This window comes from Pocillopora damicornis, chromosome 2, assembly GCF_964200805.1.
Source record: "Pocillopora damicornis chromosome 2, jaPocDami1.2, whole genome shotgun sequence".
NCBI classification, from domain to species: domain Eukaryota; kingdom Metazoa; phylum Cnidaria; class Anthozoa; order Scleractinia; family Pocilloporidae; genus Pocillopora; species Pocillopora damicornis.
In genome coordinates, this window is record NC_142671.1 from 4476866 (window position 1) to 4493634 (window position 16769).

The window sequence follows — 16769 nt, forward strand, 5'->3', positions numbered from 1 at the left end:
ATTTCAACTTATTGCGTTTAATTTCAACTTTCTGCATTGTTTGAGATTAATCGACATGTTCTCGGCTAAGGAGCATGCCAAAGTTTTTGCAGGAATACACAGGACACATTCCGCAGTGAGAAATAGGAGATGGAATATTTGAGGGCTAACTGATAAAGAAAGGGACGAACTAAAATGTTTGATGGAGCAAATTGGTAGGGTAAACCAGTGGAGAAAAAACTTGCTATGGGACGTAATAATCAAATACTCATGCACATAAACTCTTTAAAATCAATGCCTTTGTTAGTAAATTGTTAACCAGTATGGTCTTACCTATTACACCTACTCATATAAGTAAAACCTGCCCATCAGCGTTTTGTTTATTGCACAATATCAGAATAATGAAAAATAAAGAAAATAACAAAGACGAGTCTATGATGATGCTTTTCCACTGGAAGACTCGACTAGTGTAAAATGTATCTCGGGTTTTCCGGTTTGATAAGTTTCAGCATGTTAGAAGAAGACTTGCCTGTCCATGAAAATAACAAACACGCCGACCGAAGTGATCATAAAATATAAAGGTTTTCAGCCTGGTCCCTGCCACAATAACTAAAATTTTAAACGCTACGCTCGAGCCTAGAAGAATCAGCTCGCCTATTTTAATTTCATTTCACTGTCACCTTATCTACCAAATAATACATGTTAAACAAAATTATGTTCTTGCGCAATCTGGCTTGATTTTCATCTCAGATTTTGTTGCGGACAAGTCTGGAATATGTTTATCCCAATTTTCCCATCTTAGGGCGTTTTCCTGTTTGTATTTACCATTGAGGCTAGAGTTACCGCAGTCACATTTATCTGTAGGATACCACCAAGCCCCGTATTTATGAGCGCAATTATCTTTGGACATGTCTTTATCCACTGTTGAAAATGGAACCTTGTTATTTCTATCAAGAGAATTACCCGCGTCTCCTCTAGAAAAAGAGGAAAAACAACAATATTAATAGAATCAAAGGCCAAGTATTATAATACTGGCCTTCTTGATACAGTCATACAAGGCTACCGTAAAACGTATGACGCGGAAAGCCAGTAAAGTTATTGGTAGTTTCCGCCATATGTAGGGTGGACGGATGTTTAGTATAGGCCAGAGGTTAATTTCGCTTGATTACAAGCTGTTCTTTTCTGTGTGATGATTTCAATATTAGTGGTTATTCATTCAGCTGCCCTGAACCTTTTTCTTCGTTTTTACGCCTTGTCATGACGAAAATTCTTATAAAAACGTTATTTAATCTTAAAGACAAATGCAGACAAAATATAAGCGTTTAGTCTCTTGAAGTAAGCAAGCCTTTTTAAGGCAAAACTGAAGGTGTTTTCTTGAAATAATTATCAGTGCCCACGTTACCGTGGACATCAAAACAAAGTAGGTTAACAAAAGGTGCGAGAAAATATAATTTTAAGTGGGACAAAAGAAAATACCTTGGTTGTTGTCACGCACCTGGATGCCATCCGAAAAATATTTTGAATTTTGTAAAACCTCACACCCTTTGAGGCGTCAATATCTGACAACTTGAATCAAAATCCGACAAAACTACAAACCCTGTTGATTCTTATAGGTAGAGGTAACTCGGTTAAAAATAAATCTCGGGTTTTCAGCCTCCAATAAAATAATGATATAATGCAATACAATTAAATTCCACTTCATTAAACCACATGTCAACGAGGTCATCCTGCCATCCCTCGAAAGGCAACACAACACCCACAGGGAATCATAAAACAAAGAAGGCCATTGAAATTCGTACGAAAGATATCGTAAATAATTGTTTGATAAATCAAATTAGATACTTCTCTAACAGAAGAGAAAAACTGAAAAAAAACAAAAACAAAAAACAAAAACAAAAACAAAAGAACGAGTTAAAAATTTTGATCAGATTTTGTTGACAGTAAATCTAATTGCAAGACAGCTATGAAAGATTTATTCATTTTTATGTCGTAGCAATTCGATAAAAACTCTTTGAGGGTACTTTTTAATGCAAAACATCAAGCTGGTGAATTGTTTAGATACTACGTTTTCTATTAATCATGGTAATTAAGGCATAACGACTAACCTACCTGAAGAATTCCCTCCGATAATCAAATAATAATTATCCAATTCCGATTTAACGCCGAAAAAGTCGTACTCGGCGTAAGGATAATGAATAATGTTATTGCTATTGAATTCCAGATCTACTCGATCTTAGAGAAGAGCCGGTTCTTCGTTCTCCAAGTGAGACGGTTTATTTGGTCCAGTCCTAGCCAAAACTCGCCATTCAAATTACCGAAGCCATGCTTGTAGTCACACCAGCTACGATTAAAATTGACAAAGCCGTTCAGTCTTCTCTGGATCACTGTCCATCCTCCAACAGCCGCACTCTGGTTACAGTACACATAAAAGGCACCTAAACCATCAGGGTCGATTTTGTAGACACCGCTGGTATTTTGGCCAGCCACGTACAGTTCAGCGCAGTTAGCTGTTGAGCAAAAGATATTGGTGATACGTGAAAAAAAATTGATCTAACAAACTGGAGAAAAAAGGAAAAACGAGTTTCAAGTGTAAACACAAAATTATCACAGTGGTTTGTGTTTGCAGATCTAGAGAGTCTGACATGCTAAACACAAAAATTTAAACCATCCTGTCAACTTCAAGTGCTGTTAGGCACTTGCCTTTGAAACTTTGAGCCAAGGTCTGACTTAAGGAAATCCACGCTATAAGCAGCACACTGCAGAGAGAACTTGGTGAAATACAAAACATTGTGCGAAAATAAGATTCAGTTTACACTTGATATTCTGAGATAATCGATGTGTACACCGCGAAGTTATGATGTAAAAATTGCAGCAGCCGAGTGCTTTTATACGTTACAATGCTTCCTTTTCCTGGACGGGAAATATTTTAGTTCAATGTAAGCCAACTATTTTCGTATAACGCCCTGGACAATTTAGAGCGCCTAAATTACGATTTCAAGGATCCTTTTCAATAACCGAAACTCAGAAACATCATCTGGAAAGCCTAATGAAAAGCTACCCAGTTTACTTCTTGAACAATTACTGCTGGATATTTAAACTTCTTTTCAACATACTCAATCGTTTCCTTTTTTTTTTCCACATTTGATGACGGGCGAAAACAACTCCTAAGGCTATTTTCATCGACTTTGTTCATTCGCACGTTTACAAAACAGCGTCGATAGTTAACTTATTCTACGATTTTACTTCAAGATCTGAATAGCTCTGTTTTTCATAGAGAAAAAAAATAGCTTTTCACACAAAAAACCTCTACAGAAATCTTATTTGCAAGCAGTACTGAAATCAGATTCGAAAACATTACGTTTTACCACAAAAATGTCCCAATTTATTCCTTTGCGTCTCCAGGGCACTTTTGGACTTCCAGGAAAGACGTTTCACCGTCTAACAATTTCGGAGACAGTGAAAAAAATTAAACAGCAATTAATAACTTATATTTCAAAAGAAAACAACTAAAGAGGTTTTCTTGTCTGTATACATGGGAAACGGTCAAGTATAATCGTGTACTAAAATGACGTAAAAAGGTTTCTTTATCTTCAGCATGGGAGGCGTGTTTATTTATTATGAATACTTGGATTTTCGTCACCATTAAGGACAGATTAGAGCAGAAACCAGTTGAAAGCCTTTCTCTTGCTGATAAACGGTCATCCTGTTATAAAATCAATTCTTCATTTTTATCAAGAGACACACGAAACAGAACAAATAACGAATAATTGAGTCTACTTGTGACAGAAGCATAATTCTATTTATACCGACATACTAGCATTATCAAAGATAACTCTTAAAACCAACATTTCTCGCAAGGAAACTTCGTTAGAAGTCTTACTCATAAGCAGTACCGACATCATATTCGAAAACATTACGTTTTACCTTAAAAATGCCCCCAATTTATTCCTTAGCGTCTCTAGGGCACTTTTGGACTTCCGAGAACATTGTTTAACAGTCAAACAATTACTCAAAATTTTTGAAGTGTAGATGTTTCGTTCCTTTGTATTTTGCATCGGTTTCACAGTGACCTCTCACTACGCAAGCAGATTAATCGAGAAGCCGTCTCGCATCAAAGCCTTTGTTGAGGATACCAGGTAAAGCTCATCGATGGTTCAGAAATCCGAGTTTTAAGACCGAATTGTTTTTTTGTGCTTTTTTACTGTTTTTGTCACACATCGTCGTGACGTCGGTTTCGCGTCCACTTCAATCGTATGTCAACGGCCTGGAATTGATACATCGAACTGCATACAGTCTGCGACTTAAAGCTGTCACGAAGTTTAAGTGCTCCATGCAAGTTCCCCGCTCAAATTGTACTTATCTATTCTTGGAGGATATCGTATAATAAAAAAGTTGTCTCTAATTGCAGTCTCTAAAAATACACGGTTCAGTTTTTTTAAACAATCTTAACTTAGAAATAACGCAAAGAAATATTTTGCGGCTATCCTTTTCGCGTCAACTTTGTTGGACTGCTAATGGCGTGAAATTCTACCATCGGTAAAGGATGTTGTCAGGAGCCATCATTCCCGATGTTGCGTAATTGGTTACCTGCACATATCACTCCTCGCATTTTTTTTGTTTTTTTTGTTTTGTTTTGTTTTTTTGCATATGGCCTTTGCACTACCGAAGGATCAAACCAAAGAATCCGAACCAAAAGAAATCACCAGACTAATTGGTGAGATGTGATAACAGAGAGTTCTCTAAGTAAAAATTCAAGACGTCAGTGGAAAAAAATACCTGTAGTCGCTAGACGTGACATTGTCTAAGAGAAAATGTAATCTCATGACCCCAGCTTCGATAAAAATAGCGAAACGTGTCTATCCATGATGATTTGATGAATCGGTTCTTTTACGTGGCCATATATATGTGCTCTATTGCATTTCCCCCCTGTAGCTGACAAGTTGCAGAGTGTTTGGTTGTGAAAGTCAAGAATCGCAAATTGTTTTGGCCTCTTACTTCGTGCGTATGTTGTAGAGTTAGATAATTTTTCCTCTTATCGTCTCCTATGAGTTAAATAAATAAAATTCACTGAAAAGACGTAATTGTGCCATTTGTCCTACTAGACCGGCTTGTATTAATAAAGAGCGATGACGTTAATATGAACTCATATCGTACGTGATATCCAAACTTATTTTAAAAGTCTCACAACGAGCATTGATTTCACACTACATTTTAAAACCGGAAGTGGTACATGATATAAATTGATATCTAGTTGACACAACTCTTCGCATTTTTCTCCAATGATGTATTTGTTGAAAAGACTAGGCCTTGCTGCATACCCGTGCAGGAAGAACTGATCCAAAACTACACTTTTTGAAACCTCTTTTTCAGGTGTTTAAATTCGAGTTAGACGAAAGAAAGATTTATAAAAAAAAAAACATATCTAGGCCAGAGAACGTTTCTAGATGTTTCCCATTGAAACTCTCTGTCACAAGCGGTCTTTTGAATCTTCCTCAAGCCACTAGCAAGACATTTAATATTCGAAAGGGTTGACAATTATTAGCATATTTGACTTTCGCAAGAAAAGGTTGTACAGTGTTGTTCATCGTACTGAAGTACGGTGACGATAAAGTAGAATCGTATGTCTTTGCGAAACGATGCCGTCATCTATGAAATATATTGTAAAGCTGCCATTATATGTCACAAGTCTCCCTTGGGCGAGAAGGTCCACATCACATTCGAGAACGAGGATCAGTTTTGATCGTTTAGCTCTGAACTGCTGTGATTGGTTGATTATTATTCTCACTGTTTCTACTGGTTATGACTCCTCGCCTCACTAGGTGACAGCAATGCGATTGATAATGGCGATACATAGGGCAACAGTTTATAAATAAATCCGGTATTGTTTGAATGACGAGTTTTTGTTTTGTTTTTTTCTCAACTTCGTTGCAACCGATCGAAAGCGCGCATTTAGCTTTGCTTTTGAAAATGAAATTGTTTGATGCATTTGATTTCCTTCTCCTTTCCTCCAGTTATACCTAAAATTGATATCTTGTCCAGCCCGCCATTAGCTATTGGGGCAGTCCTTAACATGACGTGTATACCGGGGCCGAGGAATAGTGACGAGTCATTTCCTAGGAGATGGATCAATTATATTAGGGGTAGACCACAGGCATCCCAAGCTCCAGCTGTGACATGATCATCTTGCAAAATAACAGTCATGGCGAACATTATAAGAATTTGTAAAGGAACATTCACGATCGCTCGTAAGAAGTAAAAATACAGTCAAATTCTCAATAAAAATACCTCACCTTACTTCCATAGTGCATCACTTTTTGCCTGACCGCTTACTTTGTTGCAACGAGGCCACTTTAGCGTGATATCCATTCGTAAATATCCTACTCCAAAGAGAAGGACAAGGCTGAACACTCTATTTCCGAGCGCCAAATCCGAGAAGCAAAATCTCCAAGCTTAAAATGACCGGGCGGCCACAAATCCAAAGCAATTTCAAGGCCAATTTCCAGCCATCTTGACCTTACATTATGTAGTGTGGGATGATCCACACGTGTAGCGATTAAGTTACACTCTCAATTCCCCAAATAGCATATTCTCCTCTTAAGAACCAAAATTCTTATCAGAATAATCATTTTAATGGTGACTCCTTCAAGGAGAATCGAGGTTCTTGAAAGAAGATTGAACAGAAGAGAGAATTCTGGTGGTAAGAGTGCATCCGACATCTGAGTATCTTGAGATGAATCTCTATTTCAGAAACTCTTGCCACAAGAACCGGGAATTCTTTTCTCAAAAACGAGAATTCTTTTCAGCAGGCAATGAAGTAGATAGTTCTTCTGAAAATAATGTCTAATTGCAAATCTTATGGATAGAATTGCAATTTCAGAAACTCTTGCGACAAGAATCGGGAATTCTTTTTTAAGAATGATAATTTTTTTCAGCGGGCAATGAAGCAGAGAGTTCTTCTGGAAAGAATATTTAATCACAAATATTGCGAACAGAATCGCAATTTCAGAAACTCTTGCCACAAGAATCCGGAATTCTTTTTCTCAAGAACGACGATTCTTTCTGGCAGGCAAAGAAGTAGAAGGTTCTTTTGGAAAGAATATTTAATTGCAGATCTTCTGAAAAGAATCGCAATTTCAGAATTCATTAGATAAGAGGCAGAATCTCATATAACCAACATTTTATTAAGTTAACCTCTATTGCTGGTAACTTTGATAATTATAGACCACATTATCTGATGAATTCTGATAAAGCTTTGCTAAAATACAGTATGGAGTAGGTACATGAACGATTCGCTGGGAAAACGAAATATGACGTCGTAGGCGCGATAATTTACATTAAATTTTCGTGTGAACATTCGCAGCACCAAAATTAATAGCTTTGGAAGGGAAGGACTCATCTGGAGGTTTGAGCAGTTCCAAAATAGTCCTTAAATTTTTGTCATTGGAATCTGTTGTGCTAGCAGGCAAGAGAAACGCGTTAAACGGGCTCAATAAACGTATTTAAATTATATATCGTTTGATATATTATATATCGTTTGAACTCAACGATATATCATTTGAACTCAACGATATATCATTTGAACTCAACGATGTATCATTTGAACTCAACGATATATCGTTTGAGCTCAGCGATATCCCTTCTCTTCCATTAATTAGGAAGCTGCTGTGCCTTTTCTTGGGCGTTTCCATAACTTATCTCCGTAAACCATAATCCGTATTGCATCAGCAGGGCCTAACTTGAGAATTTGAACGTTGCAAGTAAATGTTCTTTGCGACGATAGAACACACACCCACCCGCCTAATTGTACTAAATGTGTACTTTGTGGTTAAAGGTGAGATCTCTGATAATGAAACCCCAAAATCAATGAAGCACAATGAAAGGAACATTGCGCATTTCGTAACTCGTTGCCAGAAAAGTCGAATCAACACGCGCACATGAAACGTGACACGAAACACTTAGATGTCTACGGGCAAATTATCGAGTTTTCTATCATAAGCGAGACAATAATTGTACTGCCTTAACGGGATGGATGGGAAGCGGAATATAGTGCATCCAATACAAATGCTGGCAACGAACCAAACACCATTGCTAGATTTAGCCGTTTACACTACTGGCCCTTCTTGATGAGTTTCCAGCTATTGATAGTACTGCATCTGTGGACTTGTATCACCCCATACACTCCTAAGATGCAACTGCTCTGTTACTCCAACTACGATATACTCTTTCTCTCGAGCGATAGTGCCACGTGCCACCTTTGTTATACCGGAAAACTAATGTAAGAACGCTACAATTAGAATTTGAAAATTCTAGGATACCTTGCGTGCGAAAAATTTCGCGACTTTCAAACTTGGAAGCTAAATGGGGATAGATTATCATGGTTCATAAGAGTGCTACATCCTTAACGGATATCCGCTTATGAAAATTCCCATTATTGAAGGAGCCTTGCGTGAATAGAGGTTGGTGACCCTCCAATTGCAAAGGGACATAAAAATATGCATTTCAATACCTATTAAGCTGAAGCGGAAGAGGATTCTGAAAGAAAAAAACAACCCAATACTTCAAGCTTTCTTGTACACTTTAATTTTGGTAGGAATATCAAATACCTCACTGATGTCCGTTGATAAACAACGAAACAAACAAAAAAATAACATCACATAATCTCTTTAGTCAATAGGAATATTAAATCTATAAAAAAAGAAAAAAGAAAAACGAAACAATACGAAACGAAAGAAAACAGACATGCAAACAAAAATTGAAGGAGCTCTGCGTGCGGAGGAAACTGACCCTCTGTCTTTCATTGGAGAAGAAACGTGATGCTAGTGTTCTTATCGGTATAATCAAGCAGGCGATGACATCCTCACCTTGAAGTATACACGAAAAATTTACTTAAAATTTAATGATCATTAGATCTGACGCATTATGGAAGGAATTTGATTCATATATATACAAAAACTTTAGCAAGCCTAAAACTTTCGTTGTCGTTTTAGTCTCGTTTTTGTCTTTAAATAGTTTTATCAGATATAAACGCTTTCAGAGAAAGCGTAAGTTACCATTAACTCATGCATATTGATAGTTCTTATGAGCAAGATGCTCATAATTCGCGCAACAGTATCCAGTATAAGGTCTGGTTAGCCCTTCAAAAAAATCGTTAGAATTTTCCGATCCTTAGCAACATTGACTTTACCGGCTAGTTCACCTGAAATGAATTTGTAGACATACTTATTCTGTCTGACATGATCGTCACGCGGGTCTATGCAGAATAGACTTCCTCGAATAACAGTTCAGCTATTTAAATCAACCCACTCGTTTTTTTCACTTAAAAGACCAAAGACTTTTTAATCGAAAAGGCAAACATGAGCTTATGAGGGAAAATTTAAAATTAATTCGAATAACTTATTGAAGCACAATTGGACATTTTGTCAAATTAGTATTTACTAACCCAAGGTTGTTTGCGTGCGGGGAAATATGTCAACACCAAACCTCACAGGAAAATACGGTAGATATAAAACATTGAAGAAACCTTGCGTGCGGAAAATAATAACCTACACTTGATACAACATTTGGCAACGCATCCGGACCCTTTACGAGTGTTATGTCCGTACTCTTGATACCAAATAGGGGTATGCTTAGAAAAAGTTAGAATGCACTCCGCTCGGATAGAGTGTAAGATCCTTCGATCTACCTAGATGCAGTGCCCGAGAACTCTCTGAATCTGAAGGCAATTTCTGTACCACATCTGGAAGGCCACTTCCCTAGCAAGTAAGAACCAATACCTGGTTAGATTTTTTAATTTGATCGGTGTGTGATTTTTTTTTATCGGTTCATCTATTGAATTTTACTCTTGTCTGAATCTACATTGCACCATAACCGATTGCAGTTTATACTGAGTTGGGTTAAGCTTCAAGCATGAGAATGACTTCTGTTTCCCTACGCTGAACTTTACTGCTTGTGGCGTTTTTCATGATGACAAAACATTATGCTTCGACGCATGGAGCCCCTTGCCAGAACGACACCCGAGGATCCCTGAAAGAAATACAGAAACAACTTGGACAGCTTCAATTGCAAGTTAAAATTCTAGAGGAAAACAAGCAGGAATATGTAAGTTAGATCATTTCTCTTGTGCGTAGTCACGTGATGATTTCATATTTTTTGCGATTTTGACGAGAGTAGGAATTCACAGTAAAATCGTCAGTCCCAGCAGTATAATCAGTTATGAGATATAATCATGAAATTATTTATTACACTTTTTTCGGAACAAAGATAAGATGACCCATTCGACAGATTTCAGCAATTCTATTAGCAGCACTCCTTAACCAAGGGACAATAAATCCTCCCTTGCTCAACACTAAATTTACCCGCTAAAACTCCTGACTTAACTTGATAGTCCCTAGCTTTTACTAGTAATACATCTGCCGACCTAATCTTATGTTACTCCAGTTACCACATACTAGTTCTCTCCAGTGATAATGTCATCCTTTATGATACCGGAATACTAATGCAAGAACGATTATATTGCGCAGTTCGCAGAACCACATAAGCGTAAGACTCGAAAAGAAAAACTCAACCATTTATTTACAGGTATTCCAATGAAAATCCACCAATGCTAGACAAAAAGACAGGTTTTCTATGAAAAAAAGTTACACTTTAAGCGAACGAAATTACGATACACACGAAATACGACAGAACTTCCCGACTGTTTCGAGTTAAGAATGACCATAACTCAACAATTTTAGGTAGCAAAATATGCCAGTACAAACACGGCGACTGGTTCTTTTTCGACAAAGCACATGGCCGATGTCCCAGATGTTGATGTCAAAATGCAGGCACGCAATGGGAGCTATAGATTCAGTTTGCATCTGAAAAATAAATAAATAAATAAATAAATAAAGGAAACTTAAGCTAGCGAGCGAATAGAGCACAAATATCTTGCGATACTGCACGGTTATATGGACAGTTTGACATGTTGTACTGTAAAAAAAAGCCTATTTAACCAGTCGGCAGCGCGTGCTATTCTTCTCTATCCATTTTTCTTTTCTGCCGTATGAGAACAGAAAGACTTGGCAGAAAAAAATAAGCAGTCGGAAAATAAATAACTAATTAGACGTTTTGATGTATAGTAGTGCTAAGTATTTCTACTCGTTCTTTGCCCGTAGAGCGAGTCAAAATACTGTATAACTCGTAAAAATACCCAGCGATACTACACCCCAAAACACCTAATAAGATATATTTAGAGGAATTTTGAGCATAAAAACTTGAACAAAAATTATTTTCCTTAAAGGTTTCAAAATTGTATAATATTCCAACAGAAAATGCACTGGTTTGGTGCACTAAATAAACAATAGCCTTCACTTAACGCGAAAATATACATGGGTATTTGTCCGCAGTCATTATCTGTTCCGAGATGCGAGCAGTTTTCCGAGAGCGAAGCTCGAGGAATACTGTGAGTTTCGAGGAAAATATAATATCCAAGGACAAATATTCGAACATACTTTCAGGCAAAAAGGCTACTGTTTTTATTTCCCTTCAATTAATTTCAGATTAAAATGTTTACGAGCATCTTACAGTTTGTGATGGTGTAGTCTGATCGTTTAGAGTAGTCCTAAGAACTGTTGTCGTTTGTGTTGACTGACGTTTCGACTACCTGATGGTAAATCGTCATCAGGGTCAAAAGAATAGTTTTTGTTAGTCGAATCTTCTACGTCCGGTTTGTATAAATTGATTGGTCAGTTTTGCCGTCATGTTATTGGCTGTAGGACTCAAGTGGCGAAGGTCGGTCGTGATTGGTCGTCTCTGTCCGTCGGTAAAGTTAGGTCGTTCTGTTCGTTTGTAATATTAATGTCGTAAATGAGTTGTTTGTTAGGTGCGGGTATTGGTTGACAGCTGTTGAGGGGAGTCTGTTCCAAGTTGGTTAACCTACTCTCCAGAGTCAGTCGTTGAAAGTAATTGGTGATGATAGTGTGGTTCGTAAGCCGATGATGTTTAGCAATGTGATTGTTGACATCACCTTTCCTCGTCGCTCGCTTGTGCATGGGTCAACTAGGGAAAATTATCAGTCCCCATGAGGAATCGAATTTCTAGCCTTTTGTCTTTTCGTTCGGAAATTCTTGTTCCGTCCCTTGAGCGAGACTGATACTCGTCTACTGTCAGCAACACTCAGTAACACCGAAACGGAAACCGACCGAAGATATTGTATTTAGTGTTAGGGGTAACATCAGAAGAAGAATTGCTTCCACTACACAGTTAGCGTCACTACAGGACAGAAACTTGACTAGAGCCAAATAACTTGTGCCGAAACGACTAAAAAACGACGAAGACACGGTTATTCTACCAGCCGATAAAGGAAGAGTTACTTTTTTTCGTAAAAAACTGACTATTTCGACAAAATTGACGCATTCCTTTAGTTTACGACAAAAATACCTAGGAAAACTAGATCAAACGTGACCCGACCCCTGCACTTCAACACAAACTTAAGAATAAACTACTGACTCTCAACTGAAGACCGACGCCTTTGAGACCCAACGCCATTATCGACTAAGGTGCTCATTATCACAGCCACCAAAGCTTTACGGTCTGCCGAAACTACACAAACCTGCTTTCCAGATGAGACCTTTTGTTTCTTTCCGTGGTTCTCCTACATACCAACTATCCAAGTACCTGATGACATTAATACAACCGATGACCGAAAAATCCAGACGTAAACTACAATCCACCGACGACTTCATTGACGCCACTAAGACTGTACAGATACCGAACGACTACAAATAAGTTTTTTTTTCTTGTTTTTTTTTTTAAACAATTTTATTTACAAGACGATCACTTACACTACTAACAGTATTAATTACACTTACATTGTACTTGCTACTTACACTACTGATACTTATACTTACACTAATTATGCATACACTACATTACGATACATGTATTACAATACTATTAACATTAATTTAATTTACGGTTGGCGTGTTTACAAAGTTCTTTTCAATTAAAAGACAATCACAAGTGAACATACAGGTTTCAAAAATGCTACATTTCTTTGGATATTTACTTTTGATATAGCTTAAACAAATATTTATGAAATTAAGTATAAGTCTAACCTAAAACAACAGCAGCATGAAAAATAAGTTGCAATTTGATGTGAAATTTTCTTTTTACAAGTGTTCCACTTCAACTGGCTCGAGAGTTTACGAAGACTGCAATCCCACGATCTACCCACCCTTTACCCCTACAGACAGAGGACATTGTGAACTCACTGAACCTTTGGCTAACGTAATCTTACTTTCAGTACAACAGAAAACACTACGAACGGTTACACGGTAATTGTACATGTATTGAAGAAAAGGAACGCGCCCTTTCAACTGACAAAACAATAACATACAGTTTGCCAGGGAAGTCGAAGAAAATGGTAAACTGCTTTTCCTAGACTGGTAACTACCTATTGGCCAATCCGTGGACAAGAAAAGGTTTCAAGGCTCAATCGGTGTGACTGAGTTGTTCCATAACCTTCCGCACGCTTTAGTTCGACATACTTCGCTCATCCTGCGAGTTACACAATAATCAACTAATACACTGCAAACACATATAATTGTTAACGTTTTTTTTTTTCACACGATCTCCAACATTTTGCATGAATTATTCTACTGGGCACTCCGACTTGATCTTTATTTCAGCTTTGGTGATGGGTGCATCTGAGGCTTTACCCCAGTTATTCCATCCTATACCATTCTTTTGTTAGTAATTACCGTTGATGTTGATGCCAAATCTTTCAGTACACTCTGGGTCGTATTTATCTTTTGCTGAAAATTGAGCGTGGTTAATTCTATCAAAAGAATCGTTGGCACTTCCTCCAGAGAGAGAGAGAAAGAACAAATATATGATCGAAGATATTTAATATTATCATTTATAGAACGTTTTTCTCATAGACGTTCAAAGGCGCTTTACATAGTGTGTGTTTAAAATAAAATGATAAAGACCTAAGAAAGAAATTACAAGCTTATCACTAGCGTAATAATTATAGGTTCTTATTCCAAATATTGAAATACAATATATTACCAGAAAAGATTGGCATAGGCGAGTTTCTCCACCCATGTGCAAGCACGCACGACTATGGCGTGATGTACAGCCCGTGTGCGCAGTAGCAGTAGCAGACACAGTCCTTAATTGAGAAAACATTGTGTTAATCTGTGAAACAAAGACAAAAATATATTCTATTAACTGCTAAATTCAAAGACTTTCGAGGCAGAAATCGAATGGATACTAAGACTTAAATACTGACAATAACTCATTCAATCATAGAATTTATAGTCGCTACTTCTCTTCTCATAATTTCAAAAAGTACAGCAATGGTTTAACGAAGGAGCAATTAGAATCTAATTTTATTAATTTTTAATAATAATATTGGTAGTTTAAGGAAAAATCTTGAATAACTTGTAACTCACTATCTAGAGAATCAAGATTTCCATTTCGATATTATTGGAATTACTGAGACGGAAATTACCAACAAAAATCAAAACTTTGTTGCCAAAATTCCAGCTTACGTTTCTGAGCACGTGCCCACACCACTGGCCCCTGGAGGTGTTGGGCTCTTCATAGATAAAAACCTTAACTACAAAGTGCTTGAAAAGGAGTCGCATGAAACCTTTCAGCATTGTGGATCGAAATTTCTTTTAGCAAACAGAGGAATGTCATATGCGGCATCATTTATCGCCGACACAATTATCCAGATTTTTCTGTTGAATATTTTAGTGATATAATCGAAAAGCTAGCTTCCACAGGAAAAACAATCTGTTTTAGTGGCGATTTCAACCTATGTCTGTTGAAGACTGAGAAATCTCAATACAGCCAGGACTTCTTACTGGCCCTTACAAAGCAGTTATCTCCTTCCAACTATTAGTGGAAATATTATCACTGACGTTTCTGATAATTTCTCTCAGTTTTGCATTTTGACTTCAAGAAGACAGAAAGTTGCTAACAAAACAACAAAGAAACGTGACTTCTCAAACTTCTCCTCTGGGCGGTTTAATAATGATCTGTCAATAGTCGACTTGATTATATTGCAGTATCAAAAGCAAATAGCGCTGACGACCAATTTTCATCTTTTTATTAGCAATTAAATAAAGTCGTGCAAAAACATGCGCCTTTGGAAGTTGTATCAAAACGTAAAATTAAACAAATCGCAAAACCATGGATAACAAAGGGAATAAGAACGTTTATTACACCCATTTTGAAATCACTGGTGGTCCCTGTAATCTGATTGGCTCTAATTGGTGCGATTTATTCACGAATTGCACCATTTTTTGCTTTAAATCGCATCTTTTTTCCAGTTGAAGAGGAGGCTACACTAAAAACAAAACAACCAATCAGACTTCAAGGCTTGTTTAAAGTAACCGATCAAATTGCAGGAAGATGAAAGACATGAAGGATCATGCGGCAAATTTTGCAACTTTTGTTTCCAAAACTCTTATTTTTTCCTCCCAAAAAATGGATGACTGTAATTCCAAACTGGCTCAGTATTGTAGTAATAAATATTTGAACTGACCAAGTCCTGTATTTGGGCGATTTCAAAATGGATGTAATAAAGTGGTAATTGAACCTCGTGTTGTGCAATTTTGGTCTGAAATTATACTTGTGATTTCAAATTGAACTCGCGCTGCGCGCTCGTTCAATTTTGAAATCACGCGTATGATTTCAGCCCAAATTGCACTCCACTCAGTTCAATTACCATTATTAATTAAAATAAAGAATAGGTTATATCAAACAGGAAATTGTAGCGAATGTAAATCTTATAGAAATAAAATCATCACCCTTACGCGTTTGAGTAAAAAGCAATATTACTTTGATTTTTTTTAATGAAAAGGTAAAGAATATGGGAAAAAAAACATGGTAATGAATCAATGAATTGTTAAACAACCGTAACAAATATCATAAAACGATGCCGACATTAAAAGACCCAAGTAACAACAACCAAGTTACTAATGCCCCGTCACATATACCAAGTATTCTAAATGAACATTTCGCAAGTGTTGGTACCAAACTAGCATGTAAACTACCCACCAAAAGCAATCATAGGGGTTATCGCAAGAAATTAAAATCACCTGATTCTTCCTTTTTTTCCAAACCGATTTCCCCAGATGACGTTAAACAAGAAATTCTATCGCCACCAAACAACAAATCGTAAGTTTTATACTCTTGTCTACCCAACTTCTTAAATATTCGTGCGATATTTTATCTCCTGTCCTTTCGAACATTTTAAATAGTTCTATACTTCTGGTGTTCACCCATCAAAACTTTAGATCTCCAAAATCACAGCTATCTTTAAAAATGAAGACGGACTGATGCTTCTAATTACCAACAAATTCCTCTCTTGTCAAATTTTAACGGAATATTTGAAAAGCTACTGTATAACAGAAAGAAGGAATTTATTGACAAAAATTAGTTAATACATTCCTTACAGTATGGCTTCCGTAAGGCACACTCCCCAGATCATGCAATCCTTGACATTGTGGAAACTTTACAGAACAATATGGATAAGCATTATTTCTCGTGTAGTGTTTTCATTGACCTAAATAAAGCTTTTGACACTGTCAGTCACTAAATACTACTTGATAAACTTAATTTTTATGGTTTTCGAGGGATTATCGACGAGTGGCTCCAGCTGTACTTAATAAATCGAACGCAAACAACTCGAATTGGATCGCACGTATCAACTAAACTACTTTCTCCTTGTGGTGTCCCTCAGGGTTCCGTTTTAGGACCACTTCTCTTTCTACTTTATATAAATGACATTCACCACT

General features: G+C 37.0%; 2 long non-coding RNA genes across 2 annotated transcripts; both read right to left on the bottom strand.

The window, feature by feature from the left end:
- Positions 1-344: 344 nt before the first annotated feature.
- LOC149049615 (uncharacterized) lies at positions 345-2482 on the bottom strand. Its single transcript, XR_016183891.1, has 2 exons — positions 2089-2482; positions 345-951 (listed from the first exon to the last, which is right to left on the bottom strand). It is a non-coding gene; the product is annotated as an uncharacterized LOC149049615 (long non-coding RNA).
- A 190-nt stretch (positions 2483-2672) lies between these two features.
- Positions 2673-4613, bottom strand: LOC149049616 (uncharacterized). The gene is made up of 3 exons (XR_016183890.1): positions 3904-4613; positions 3345-3417; positions 2673-2747 (listed from the first exon to the last, which is right to left on the bottom strand). It is a non-coding gene; the product is annotated as an uncharacterized LOC149049616 (long non-coding RNA).
- Positions 4614-16769: the final 12156 nt, after the last annotated feature.